The sequence below is a fragment of the Puma concolor genome, chromosome B3 (assembly GCF_028749965.1).
Source record: "Puma concolor isolate L17-30 chromosome B3, mPumCon1.1.hap2, whole genome shotgun sequence".
NCBI lineage: Eukaryota > Metazoa > Chordata > Mammalia > Carnivora > Felidae > Puma > Puma concolor.
Window position 1 is genome coordinate 112,296,531 of NC_141672.1, and position 12,697 is coordinate 112,309,227.

The window sequence follows — 12,697 nt, forward strand, 5'->3', positions numbered from 1 at the left end:
TCTTCTGCTTCCCCGGTCCCTCCAGTCGTTCCGGGCCCCAGGGACTGCGGAGGGAAGGGGGTTGGATGCCGCTTTAGCAGCCGCGGTGGTTGGGACGACATCTCTCCGCACCGGCCCACCCCGCGACTGCATTTTTAACCCTGTTTAGGATGCTGCATTTTTAACCCCTGGAGAGCAGTGTTAGGCAGCTGCGTGGTGTCCCCCATTGGAGCGCGCCACGGGGAGCGTCGCTGGCAGGACAGTGGGTGTGGGCACGGGTTTGTCGTCCTGGGGAAGGCCATCCGAGGGGAAAGCCCACCCCACCTGCTGGCCTCTGCCGCCCATCCCGTGAACTCTGGCCCCCCTCCAGAGTTACTCAGTGGAGAAGGCGCTCCCCAGCCCCGGGAGTTGCTACCAGGGATAGGACAGGTTCTGTGGCGACTGGCTTAAAGAGGGAACGTGACAGGGAAGGGAGAGATGCGCATTCTGGCAGTTCCCATATTGGAAGAGAGTTCTTGGACTGTTGGCACTGGGGTCCAGGTTCATTGGAGAGACTTCGGGGCCTCCCTGGTATGGAAAGCTGACCAGGGTGGTAGAAAGTGCCCAGGATTAGGAGACCTGAGGAGACCTGAGTTCACTCCCCGGATCACCCCCAAACCTCGTGGATGACCTTGGCTGGGCCCTTCTGCTTTGGGCCTCAGTTTCCTCTTGTGGAATATGAGGACGATAATGTGGATCCTGGGGCTGGTGACAGATAGTGGAAGAACCAAGAAGAAGATCCAGGGTGTGAACCCACACTTCTCAGAGCGCTCCTTCAGGGTAAGGAGCTCACAGCCTGGCCTTGGCATTTGGTCCGGCAATCCACACACCCAAGGCCAGATTCCAGTAGCTGCCCACCTGGCTGTCAGAATCGGAGAGTCAGAGGCCAACATGGAGAGGGCAGCTTACTCGTGGTCAGAGTAGTGGACCAGATGGAGGGTCAGCTGTGGAGGTGATGGGAGGGGTGGTCCTGGCTCCTTCTGATAAGCCAGGGGCTACCACTGCCCCCATGAAATCTGCCTGCCGTAAGACAGCATGTCTGTTCAGGGTCTTTGAGCTCAGTGCCCAAATTGCCTCTTAGAAACACTGCGGGAAGATGTGCCTGGGGGCTGAGGGTCTGCTTTGGCTAGTACCGGCAGGGCTGGCTGGGAAGGATTATTATCATTAAGGTTATTAATGTCAAAGACGCAAGCAGGCCGAGGCAGAAGAGTAATGGATGGGCCTGGATGAGAGATAAAGGATATGAGATTTGTAATAATAGCACTCACATCTGACTCAATGCCTCCCCTGCGCCTCTTTATGTGCATGAGCTCAGGTAGTCTTCCTTCCCAGGAGGCCTGCAAGGAAGGAATGTTCAGCCCCCTTTAAGAGAGGAAGAAGCAGAGGCTCAGAGAGGTCAAGTGACTTGCCTAAGGTCACACAGTGAGTAAGTAGCAGAACTGGGGTTTGCCTTCAGATGCGTCTCAATCTATGGCCTGGGATCTTTCCATTGCTCTACACTGTTGAGTACCCTGGAGATTGGGTTATTCCCAGGGAAGGGGGTCAGTAGTTGGAGGCTCAGGCCCTGGGGTGGAGACGCCATGAAGGAGGGTAGTTGTCTGCTAAATTCATTGGCAGGCCAAGCCTCTCGGTATCTAGTGATTATTCACTAATGCCCTCCCCTTTCCCCCACCCGCCGCCAAACCCTTCTGTATGTTTCTCCTGTTCTAACCAATGTGGCATCGGTTTAAGCCAGCTCAGAGGATTAAATAAAATCCCCACTTTAACCCTATCTTCTCTCCCCTTGGCCAGCCCTTCACAGACTGGAAGTGTTCACGTGGGGAGGGCTACAAGAACAGGAGAAATGCAGGAGAGGGGTCTGGGGGCAGTCCGGCTGCCTGAGAGCCTGCTGGAAGAGCCTGCGCCATGATTTCCAGAAGAACCACAGTGCTCTGGGAGTTTGAAGCCTGGCCTCTAGTCCTCAGTCACCCACACACAGGCTGTGTGATCTTGGGCCAGTCACTCCCATCTCTAAGCCTGTGTTTTCCCATCTGTGAGATGCAGCAGTGAGTTTCATTGATGTCTTGGGTCCCTTCTGCTGGGCCTTGGTACAGCTTCGGTGAGGAAGTCAGCTCTGATGGAGACTGGGGGGCTCTCTGTCCTGGGGGAGGGGAGGGGAGGGGTTGGTCTAGTTATAAGCCAGATACGAAGAAGAATCCTGAAGGGGGTCTGGAAGGTGGAATCACTGCTTACCAACTGGAGTGACAGGCAGGGGAGGAATGGATTAGAGGGCGAGACCCCAGCCCTTGCTGAACCTCCTCGAGGCAAAGGTCCTCCCTCTCTGGTGAGCCTCGGCTGCCTGCCCCTTGGAGTCCTCAGGGCCAGGGTTAGGTGTGGATTGCAGCAGGTCTTATTAGCTCAGAGGGCCTGGAAAGTGCACAAGGGGAACCCAGATGACGAGCTGCTAGACCTTCAGTAGGACTTCCTGAGAGCAGGTGGGCCTCCATTTTCCATTTACCATCCCCATTCCCACACGTAGCCCAGCCACCTTCGCGGTGAGGTCCAGCCGCTAAAGTGGCACATAGATCCTGGGCGGTTCTGGAGGGACCCCTGCCCTAAATCGCACTAGAGCTAAAGAGCCCTGCGGATCTCTGGAGGGTGGCCTTCTCGCCCGATGGCATGATTCCTGGTTATGACGTTTTTTCAGCTCTATCTTATTGTGTGTAGTTTCGTAAGCTGTCTTAGCTTCTTTATGTAACGAGGAGGAAAAGGAAGAAGAAAAGAAGGGATGCGGCTTCCCAGACCAGAACCATCCACGGGAGTAAGGTCCTTCCTGCCCCCAGTCTCAGTCCAGTATCTGTCCAGAGGGCAAGTCAGTGTTGAGGGAACGAAGGCCGCTTTCCCAGGAGCAGGATGATTTTGTTCTTTGTGTTCTCACGCCTGCTCTTTATACTTTTTCTGTCTCTGTGCCATTTCAGTCATATGTCAGTGCTTCTCTGGTTCTAAATAGGTTTCTAAACTGCCATCAACTAGAAAAACAGAACAAAATACATTAGAATTGTGTGTAGAGCACAAGTCAATAGGCTATAAGAAAAGTCTGCACGGGCGCCTGGGTGGCTCCGTCGGTTAAAGCGTCCGACTTCGGCTCGGGTCGTGATCTCGCGGTTCATGAGTTTGAGCCCCACGTCGGGCTCTGCTGACAGCTCAGAGCCCGGAAGCTGCTTCAGATTCTGTGCCTCCCTCTCTCTCTGCCCCTCCCCCACCCGTGCCATGTGTGTGTGTGTGTGTGTGTGTGTGTGTGTGTGTGTGTGTGTGTGTCTCTGTCTCACAAAAACAAATAAACATTAAATTTTTTTTTTTTTTTAAAGAAGTCTGCCAGCTGTCATGCAGGACTTTGCAAACCCCTTTTGTTGCTTCTAGGGCCTTTGGAGTGATTTCTTGGCTTTTGTCTGGATGTGACCAGACTGGACCGTGGGGCTTGGAGGTAAGGAAGGTGATGACTTATAGTGACTGGGCTGCCTTGTTCCCAGGTGCAACTTGTTGGGTTAGACGCCAGTGAGCTCGATGCTTTCTGCGTTCCCACGGTCAGCTCAGGGGGTCAGCAGTCCAAGAACAAAGAGCCCTGAGGAGCAGGAGTGCCTGACGCACCTCAGAAGGTCTTAGGAGAAGGAGTGAGTGCAAGGAGAAGACTCCAGATGCCAGCATCCCCCTCTAAGCAGCCAATTCCAGGTTCACAAGTGTTATCAGCAGTCACACTGGCCCCTCGTTCCGTAGGTCACCCCTTCTCTCTTCTGTGCCTGTCCCAGCAGAGCACGGCTCAGGGAGGGGAGCCCATGGCTCCTCCTGAATGCAGTGGGACTGAGGACAGGGTTACCTTGCCCAGGTAGTTACTAACAGGCCTTCATTTGGCAAGGTCATGTGTCTCTCGGGCCCCGAAGAGTGGCCCCAAGTCATCCAAATCTCTCCCTTGACAAATAGGGGAACTGAGACCCAGGGAGCAAATTATAACTTGCCCAAAGCAAGTGCTTTTCCCACCCGGCTGCCCTGCAAGGGGGCCCCCAGGCAGCCTGAGTGGGGACAGGGCCCCACTCCAGTCACCCCACTGCATCGTCCTGGCCTGGATGCTGATGTCTGAGATTCCCTCTGCTGGGCAGCCACCCCCCTTGTTGAAAACTCCTCAGGGGTCAAGGTGTACGGGAGCCCTTGCTACACCCAGGGTCAGGATGGGGAGGAAGAGATACAAAGCCCTTCTGCCTCCGACTCCTGGACCCAGGATCTAGCCTACCCAGGAGATGCCTGGACTCCCAGACATTCCACTTCCCAGCACTTCTTTCCTGTCTGGCCCTTACTGGGAGAAGAAATGAGAGAGCAAGGCTGTCACAGAGCCAGCTCAAAGGCAGAGACATTACCCGCACAGACCCAGCTCCCAGAAACCTGGGGGTGGCGTGGGGCTTCTGCTTCTCTGTTCCGTGTACCCATTATACCTCCTCCCTCCACTCAGTTCTTCTTCCAGAGCCCTGGCATTCTCATGCTGAAGGTCTGTGGCTAACATTCACCCATTCGTATCTGAGCTCCTATTCTGGGCCAGGCCCCGTGTGAGGCATTAAGGTCACAGAATGCCTAAGCCACAGGCCCTGCTGTCTGGAACCTTGGAGAAGATGGGTGGGGAAGGAGATGTGCCAAAGTCCTGAGTTAGGAGTCTCAGCGTCCAGCGGGCACAAACCAGGAGAGGTCTGTCGTCTGCATACTTTAAGTGTTCATAACTTCAGGATCTTTCCTTCCTTACTGTCTTTCCCTCCAGGCAATGCAGCTCACTCTCAGAAGAGCTCTGATGAGTTACTTTCTTCCCATATGTGCCCAGATGCCCCGTGTTCTCTTGCCTGGGGCATTGCCACCTTAGCACCTGTGGCAGCCCGCAGAGGCATCTGGGATGCATTGTGGGGCTCCCCAGGGCCCCAGAAGCCCCCTGGCTAGCTGGCCGTGTGGAGTCAGACTAGACTTGAGCTTGGCCAGTCTGGGAGTGTGGACACTGGCTAGACCAACGGCCTGGCAGCATCGGTCCCTGGCAGCTCGGAGATGGAGTGAGTTTTTCCATTTCTCTCCCAGGTTGGCTAGCCTGGAGCAGACATGGCCTCAGCCACCGCCAGCTCCTGGCACCGGGGCGGCCCAGATTCTGATTTGGATATGCTAGCCACAGAATTTGTCTGGTGTCCAGGAGATGAGAGAATGTGCAAATTCCCTCTGTGCCCAGCCCCCTCTCCTTCCGGCTTCTCCTGATCAGCTTGTTCTGTTCCCCTTCCTTTCCCTGCCTGGGGACCCTGCAGGCTCAGGCCCAGCCCCCGGAGTAGCCTGGAGCCTGGGAAGCTTAGAGCAGCTGGCACGGAGCAGGCCCTGCCAGGCAAGGACAGATGCAAATCCAGCGGCTTCCACATGAAAAGAAGCTGTTTAGAATGAGCCTCTCCTTTGTGGGCCTGGAGTGTGGAACCAGCTGCAGAGAAGGCACAAGTCGGTGGGGTGGGGACAATGGAGGAGGAGCCGTCACCCGCCTTTCTTTGCCCTCTCCCTCCCCCTCCCCCAGGAGGCCCCTGGAGGGGCCTTCCTAATTGGTTTCTGGCTGGCACCCTCCTTCCAATTAATTAACACAGCAACGGGAGGCACCCGGGTCTGCTCAGGACAGTCCCACTTACAGAAAACAAACATGGGCTACTGCACTGAATCCCTCCGAGGGTCCCAGGGTGAGGAGGGTTCCCCCTATTTACAGATGAATAAATAGAGTCTCCGAGTGAAAACACGGCCACACCCAAATCACAGAGCTAATGTGGGTCAGAGCTGGGATGCACACCCAGGTCTTCTGACTTTGAGCCAGAACCTTCACAATCCAATCACTCATGGTCCACATCCTATGAAGATTAATCACCGTCCTCACAAGAATAACAGTTATTAAGCAGGCATTGGGCACACTTGATCGTGTTGACTCTGTGCAACCATGAGGTTGATTCTAGTATCAGACGATCCCATTCTCCAGAGGAGGAAATTGAGGCTCAGTGAGCATCAGTGAATTGCTCAAGGTTGCAGGTTTCGTGGGTGGGGGAGTGGGTGGGGATCCGTACCCGGCCATCTGAGTTCCAGGATTGTATTCTGTCCCCCACCCCCACCCCGTGGCAAAGGGCTCTTGTCTGGGCGTCTGGGGCCCTGGCACCAAGGTGTGCTTGACAAGTGCTGCTTGCCTTGGGGGTGACATGTGTGGATGTGGTCTGCATAGGCTTTCCTGTGGCCTTTGCTGGAGCTGGGAACCACGTAAATAATTTGGGGGGAAAAAATGTAAGCTGAGCGAGTGAGGAGGAAGGTGTCCTGCACCTGGCATCCGACATCAGACGGGGCCTCTTAGGCAAGGTGGCCAGCCCAGGGGGAGAACAAGTGTGATAGAGGCAGGGCCACCTTCTCCATTTCCACGAAGCTAGCTTTGTGTAGGGAACCCACAGGTCTGTGGTCCAGACCTGCAGCCCTTACCCTCTTGAATATGCAAATTCCCTCTGTGCCCAGGGTGGGTGGCCCTCTGGAGATGGCCCCTGATTACCAGCGGGCGCTGGTGGCTGAGAATGCCAGCTTTAGAGTCAGACAGATGGCCCTGTATCATTTCCTTGCTGTTTGTTCTTGGGCAAGTTGCCTAACCTCTCTGAACATCTGTTTCCCCATCCATTAATTGGGATTGATAATAGTAGCACTTAAAAGGATTATTATAAAGATTAAATGAGCTGATCCGTGTGAAGCACTTACCACATGCCTGGCAGTTAGTGTTAGCTATTAACGTCGGGTAGACAGAAAATTAAACACGCTTACAATGAGTGTCCTGGGGCTTATGAGATGAGAAGTACAGGGAACTCTGGGAATAACAGCAGAGGGCCTGACCTAGCCAGAGGGGCGGGAAGGTGACTTTTAAGCTGATTCATGAAGGATGAGTAGGAGGTAGCCGGTGAGAGGGAGGAGCTGAGGAGTGGGTAACGGAGGTAAAGGCACAGGCAGATGCCGGGAGTCAGATCACTGGCCAGGAATGCTCCCCACATGCCAGCATTGTTGGTGAGAGCTCAGCACATGGATTGGCTCCTTTTACGCTCAGAGTGACTTTATGGTGCAGGTTACGGTCATCCCCACGTCAGGAATGAGGAAACAGGCACAGAGAGGCCAAGTAAGCTGCAGAAAGTTGCCCAGCCAGGCAGATTAGAGGCTGGTCCAGACGTGGGCCTCTGGACTCCCACATTCTTTTTCTCCTCCTCTGTGTGGCTTCCTGATCTCGGGAGGATGGCTTTTCCGTGGGCCACTTCTTAAAGTCGACCTGGGCAAGGGGGGTACGGAAGTGCCACATTCAGTGGTCCAGCCTCTGCCGCCCCTCAGAGAGCCTCCCTGGTTAGAAGAGCTTTGTTTGGAAGGGCAGGGCCTCTCCTGGCTGGCAGGCAGCTCCAGGGAGGGGTCATTTGTTTTTTCCAGAAGGAAACTTTGCTCTGGCAGGAAAATTTCCACCTTATATTTTTACTGGGCCCGATTCGAACCGTTTTTATTCTCGAAATCTTTATGATTATCTGGGCTGGCTCTTGGTCTTTAAAATAAAACTGTAGGGGGGCGCCTGGGTGGCGCAGTCGGTTAAGCGTCCGACTTCAACCAGGTCACGATCTCACAGTCCGTGAGTTCGAGCCCCGCGTCGGGCTCTGGGCTGATGGCTCAGAGCCTGGAGCCTGTTTCCGATTCTGTGTCTCCCTCTCTCTCTGCCCCTCCCCCGTTCATGCTCTGTCTCTCTCTGTCCCAAAAATAAATAAACGTTGAAAAAAAAAAAAATTAAAAAAAAAAATAAATAAAATAAAATAAAACTGTAGGGACATATACACACACGTATGTATGTATGTGTGTGATGTTTCACAGGGCATGGCGCTCGGGCCACAAGGTGTGAACTTACTGGCCGCTGTGTGAGACAGATGATAACACCCTTGAAGGCTCCAGCTGCCCAGCAGGGGGATATGGGGACGCTCCTCTGGATGGGTGCTCACACTAATCCCTAGAAACAAGCCCCCCGTGCTCGTGTTCAACTCCAGAGCTGTCGGAGGTCATCTCGTCCAGCCCTCTGCCTCCATGGCACTCCACACTTTCTAGGAACATGAGGCTGACTCCTAATCTTAATTTAGACCCGTTTAACAAATACTAGTCTCTTGTAGGCAGTTCCCGGGCTCTCGCCGGGTGTTAGGTCCCTGCTTTCAAGAAGCTGACAGTGAGGGGCGCCTGGGTGGCACAGTCGGTTAAGCGTCCGACTTCAGCCAGGTCATGATCTCGCGGTCCATGAGTTCGAGCCCCGCGTCAGGCTCTGGGCTGATGGCTCAGAGCCTGGAGCCTGTTTCCGATTCTGTGTCTCCCTCTCTCTCTGCCCCTCCCCCGTTCATGCTCTTGTCTCTCTCTGTTCCAAGAAATAAATGTTGAAAAAAAAATTTAAAAAAAAAAAAAAAAAAAAAAAAAAAAAGAAGCTGACAGTGAAATAAGGAGTAACAACAGCAGAAGGCGCTGACCTTTCTAGGGTGCTTTGTTTATCCCGGGCACACAAAAAGTGTTTCGCGTGTATTTACTCATTTAATCTTCCGGTGTTCTTACTGTTCCCCTTCCTGTAGGTGCAGGCACAGAGGCCCAGAGAGGGAAGGGAGGTAACTTACTAAGGTCACCAAGCCGGTTGTGGGGGGTGGGGCGCGTAGCGTGCCTTCCAGGCCTTTCTTACCACTCAGTCTGGCAGGTAGCGATGACCCTGAGGCCTGTGGCCGGGTCAGGGGATCTGGAGGCAAAAGACTCGGGCTCTGCTCTTGTCTCTGCTCCTCCCTGCGTGACCTTGGGCTAGGCCCTCAACGTCTCTGAGCCTCTGTTTCTCTCATCTGTGAAAAGGAAATTCATTTCTCCACCTCACTAGGGCACGGTAATATGTAAGTAAGGCACTCTCTGTAGATGTCATGAGGGGGGTAGTTTAGTGTCTCTGTAATTGGCACCTGTCCTGCTCCCTTCCTCCACCAGTGTCCCACCGCTTTGGGAGTTAGGCAGTCCATCCAACAGCTAACCCCCTTCTCCCCTGCTGTTGCCCTGACTGAAAAACTGTTTCACACTGTGTCGGCAGAAAGGACCAGTTCATCTCCCCCAAACAGCCTCTGTCTGTTTTAACTGTCAGGCTACTTTGGGGCAGATGAAAAGTTGCTTTTCCCTCTTCCTGTCCTATTTTGGCTGTTTTAATATGCTTGGGACAAATAATCTGGCTATAAAAATTGGATGTCCTGCTTTCGTTTGAAAAGTGAGGCGAATAAAGCCTCTAAACCTTGATCTGGATCCCTGCAGGCCCGAGCTCCCTGCGGAAGGTGGGGGAAGGTTTGTCCCAAAGCACAGTCTTGCCCAGGTCTCTGGGAAGAGAGACCCAGCCCCCACTGGCAAATGGCCTTGACCTTTGCTCTAGATACATCCTGGCACCCCTGAGGCTCAGACCCATTTTTCCTTTGAGTTTATGGAAAGAAAGACCCTCTACTAGCTTTGCAGTAAACCATTTAAACATCTTGAATATGACTTCAGAACTAACAGCATTACGATCTGGGATCTGGGGGGAATTTCCAGGACGTAGAACAGCTGATGGAAAGAAAGATGTTGGAGGAAGGGGACAAGAGGATTTAATTCCTGAGGTTTTGGTTTAGCTTCATGAAGAAAATGTTGTTCACACTTGCCCTGCTGACCTCCAGGTGAAAGATCACGTTGCAGGAATGCATGGGGAAATTTGGGATTCCGAGAAATTTGGAATTCTGGGAAAGGGGATTTCTGTGTACCTGAGGGTCCATCTGATAACTTTTTATTATCACAACTGTGTCCTCTAAAGACCCTGGGTCTGCCTTCCTGCCATAGTCATTATAATGAGTGAGAACAAACTCAAGTTGTTATGGACTGAGGCTATTCTGTCAAATTGGCCTTTTCAGGGTCGGGATCTGCATTAATTCCTCTTTTCTGGGAGTTCCTGTGGTGCCCCGTCTCTACTACATCAGCTGTAGGTAAAGGCCCAATATGTTCTGTTGTATGGGAATTGTTTTCGGAGCATGAACCTTGACTCCTTGACTTGACTGTGAGCCAAGTCACAGTGACTGTGAGCCAAGGCCAGAGATGATGTCTGATTTTTTTGGTATCTTTCACAGCACTTGTCAAAGATGTGGTGTAGACTTTGGGGTAGCCGGTGCAAAATACAAGGTTGGGTGGGATTTTGAGGAAGCCCAAACCATTCCCTGTATGTGGCTGCCTGGGCTAAATCCTTACTCCTGTACGTCCGTGGACTGTGAGAGCTGGAAGGAACTCTGAAGAGGTGTAATGGGGTCCCCCATTTTGCAGAGGAGAAAAGTGAGGCCCTGAAAGGTTTACCTAAGGGGGCACAAGTGGCCAAGTAGGGAGTGGGGCTCCCTCTGGTTGATGGCAGGCTCAGGTTGGGTGAGTTTCAGTTCAGTCGGTTTTTCTAGGCCAAGGGCTGATTCAGAAGTAGGGGAAAGTTCTAGAAAGGAGACCCTGAGAACTTCACCTCGATGGCAGGGGGCACCCGAATGGAGAGGCTCAGCTCCCCAGGTAACCAGCCAGGACCAACCACCCTGCCTGGCCGTGGCCATGGCAGAGGCAGTAGGAGTGAGCTCTGAGGCTCCTTCTGCTTGGCCAGGGGGCTGTGATTCCCGAGATCTGGCAGCCAGGGGCCCCACGTTCCAGGCTGCCACCGTGGCCGCCACAGAGGCCCATGAACCCCACTCTCCCTCCTGGAAGCCAGCCCTCCTGGCACGCTGGGCTGCAGGCAATCTTTCCCTCCTTTGTTTCTCTGAAACCATTAGAAGGGCCTCTGGGTTGGGAGCCTGGGTTGCTAAGAGCTTTCTTCTGGCCAGACCTTATCACTGGCTTGAGAAGTCTCCGGGCAAAGTTTTCCCTGGAACTCTGGCTTGGAGGGAGGGAGCCAGGGAGGGAGAGTGGGAGGAGGAAACAGAGGGGGCTCAGGAGCAGCAAACAAAGCCACCCCTCTGGGGGGCCCCTGGAGACCCAGAGTGCTGGACAGCAAGCTCTGTGGGCCTTTGCTTTAGAAAAGAGCAGGAATGATGTCGAGCCTGCCCCCCATGCTGAGCGTGTCACATCCGTTATCTCACGTACCCCACAGTGCTGGTGTTACCCCTGCTTTACAGAGCGGGAGAACAAGCCTCAGAGAGGGCAGCAGTCGTCCCGGCTTGCACAGTGGGAAAGGGTGGACTGAGACCTGACCCTGACCTCTCTGACTGCACAGCCCCACGGACATGCAGAAACCTCGAGGCCCCCTGGCCAGATAGTGGGAGCTGACCGTGCTGTGTGATTGCTTTTTTAAGATCACCCTCCCAGCACCGTGCCCAGAACCACTACAGGCTTCAGTTCCTCTGGGCATTTCAGATGTTATTAAAATATAAGTTCCCCCAGGAGGGGTAATACCTTACTTAAGTGGTTATCATTGACTGGGCCTGGCCTGCAGATAGCAAGACCCGAGAATAATGAGACTGGCCACTCGGGAGAGGTTCCCAAGGAGGAGAGTGAGGCGGGAAGGGAGGACCAGTGAGCCAGATTTGCCAGGGGGACTGAGTGGCGAGGGTGGCCATCAGTCCAAGTTCCTCTCCACCCTGACTGCCCCGCTGTCCTGACCGCTGACTACCCTCCCTTTCCCCTAGGCAAATAAAATGAGGCCCTAGATTCGTTCAAAAAATATTTGCTGATGGGGCGCCTAGGTGGCTCAGTCGGTGAAGCGTCCGACTCTTGGTTTCGGCTCAGGCCATGATCTCACGGTTCATGAGATTGAGCCCCACATCAGGCTCCGTGCTGATGGTGTGGAGCCTGCTTGGTATTCTCTCTCTCTCTGTCTCTCTCTCTCTCTCTCTCTCTCTCTCTCCCTCCCTCCCTCCCTCTCCTTTCCTGGTGCTCTCTCGATTTCTCTTTCTCTCGAATAATTAATTAAAAAAAACAAAGGGAAAAAAAAAGTTTCCTGAGCACCTGTGTGCTAGGCCCAAAGTACGCGGCACCCAGCATGAGGGTTACACTCAAGCAGTCCCCTCTGGGGGGAATCCCTGTCTAATGGGGGAGACAGGCTGCCCAGAGGGACACACAGCTGCGGGGATGTGGCAAAGGGAGGCCGGTGAGCTGCGGTGTGGGACGGCAGGGGTGTGTGCACAGAGTTCTGCAGCCAAGGGGACAGGCCGAGGAGGCCAGGGAAAGTTTCTGGAGAAAGGGAAGGTTTCTTCGCTCAGTCTCCGAGGATGAGTAGGCAGAAGCACATGGAGAGGAAGGAAGGGCATTCCAGGGAGAGGGGATGGCATGAACAAAAACATGGACGTGCACACGGGTCTGGCTTATTCCACGAGAGGCAAGAACTGGATGCGGCTGGGTGGAGAGGTGCCCCGGAGAGGTTTTCACGGAGGAGTGAAGTGATCAGACTCGCATTTTGGGTGGTCTGCCCCAGCCTGGCCTTAGAGGACATTCCCAAAGCCTGGGCACAGCGAGGTGGGTGTAGGGGTTTCAGGCCCCCAGCCCAGATTCCCTGCATGTATCTCCCTGTGTCTGGGAGAGAGCACCTGTGCCCCTTCTCCCCCAAGGAGATACCCCTGGCGGGACCACTCCACGCTACTGGCCTCTCCCGTCTGCCTGGGGCTGCCTGAAAAGT

At 54.0% G+C, this 12,697-nt stretch overlaps 1 protein-coding gene across 3 annotated transcripts in view; it reads left to right on the forward strand.

Moving 5' to 3' along the window:
* The window catches only part of CORO2B (coronin 2B), a 134,406-nt gene that overhangs the window by 709 nt on the left and 121,000 nt on the right, over window positions 1-12,697 (forward strand). The window contains exon 2 of one of the 3 annotated variants that reach the window (XM_086711054.1): window positions 1,351-1,444. The exons of 1 other annotated variant lie outside the window; for it this stretch is intronic. The gene's annotated coding sequence lies outside the window, so the exon portion shown is untranslated. Of the gene's footprint in view, window positions 1-777; window positions 799-1,350; window positions 1,445-12,697 lie in introns of those variants that run through there. One more of the 3 variants, XM_086711051.1, reaches the window with a different exon arrangement.